We start from the raw sequence: 1522 nt of genomic DNA, 5'->3' as shown, positions 1-1522 counted from the left end.
AAAAAAAAAAGTAGAAGGGGGGGGGGGGGGGGTTGAGGGAGTCCCTAAAGCCAGTGGTGTGTCGTGAATCAAAACTCACACTGTATAGCAGGGAAGAAGAGAGCAGAGTTTGTTCCTAAGTTCTATGTTGTCGTTCAAAATACCAAAGGCAGACCTCATTTTAGAAAAAGTCTTTTGAACTATCTTTTGATGTAATAATCTGTCTTCAAATCTGAGTATTTTATCTGTGTGCTACATCAGGACTAACCACACCATAAGCAGTACAGATAATGGGGGGAAATGATGAAATAAGCTTTGGAGGACAGGCACATCATACAGACTGGTATTGGACATTGCCTTACATATTCCCCAGCACAGTAAACTTATATCCCTCTAACTGGAAAGTAGCAAAGATGAAATGTCATCTACGTAAAACAGCCTTGCACAGTCATTTTGGATAAATGAAAGTGAAAGCAAGCAGCTTGCCTTTTGCAGCTCCTAATTTGGTGTCAAACAACAGTCCCAGAGTGAGGAAACAGTACCTGCACAAGAAGAAAACAACTTATTTGCACAAGAATGTCCTTGTTCCTGAGTGAAATGTAGCATCTGCTCCTCATTCCAGTCCTACTCTGCTGTGCTGGCAGAAAGAGCTGTTGCACCTCATTTCTCTCTGGGGTATGTTGTAGTTATTAAGTATATGGATAAAGGAACAGGTTGAGGACATTGCACTATTCTATGTGAGAACTGTTCAAATGTATCAGCCAATTGTGCCAGCCACATCCCATAAACATAATGGTTTTGCATCTTAAACACCTTTCCCAAATCTACCTCGCTGAACAGCTGAGTCCCCAGGCCCCTGACACGCTGCTGTTGCTCTGGGCCAGCAGCCTTCACTCCTGCCAGTGTGAAACATTGTCCTGCTTTGGGGTGGAACAGCACCAACTCGGCCAGTTTACTTTTCAGCTAAAGCTCTTCTAATTAACTGCTCTTTCTGAAGTTAGCAGCTTAATTCTGTAGACGCTGTCTGCTTCCAGCAGCAATAATGCTCCGTGTTTAGAGTTACGACCAAGGACAGGGTGCAGACCCAGGTCACTGCTGAAGCTCGTGTGCCACACGGGGAGGGGCAGAAAGCAAAGGCCACACCTGCAGGGAGGAGCGGACAGGACAGGTGACCCTGGATTCTCCAGCGGGTGAATTCCATCCCATGTCCATCATAATCTGGATAAAGGTTAAGGATCATGTGGGTCAAGGGCTTCCTTCTTCCTTGGCTGCCTCTTCAGTGGCCAGCATCCGAGGAGGACTGTCCATTCTGCCTCTGATCCTGAGCCGTGTGTTCCCGAATCCAGCTCCTGAACCCAGCTCCCATGTGCTGCCCAGTCCAGTCTGGGATTTCTCCCCAGCCTCGGGGGTGACGCTGACGTGTTGCCATCGGGTGGGGTAGTTTGGTTTGACACTGGTTTTCCATTTTATTAGTAGTAGTTCTGTTTTGATTCAAGTTGTACTTTTCTAATCTAGAAGTCTCTCCCCTACTCCCTTTCTCTTT

The sequence above is a fragment of the Merops nubicus genome, unplaced genomic scaffold, assembly GCF_000691845.1.
Source record: "Merops nubicus isolate BGI_N331 unplaced genomic scaffold, ASM69184v1 scaffold28023, whole genome shotgun sequence".
Classification (NCBI taxonomy): Eukaryota; Metazoa; Chordata; class Aves; order Coraciiformes; family Meropidae; genus Merops; species Merops nubicus.
The sequence above is the reverse complement of the archived record's forward strand: the minus strand, read 5'-3'. Positions refer to the sequence as shown.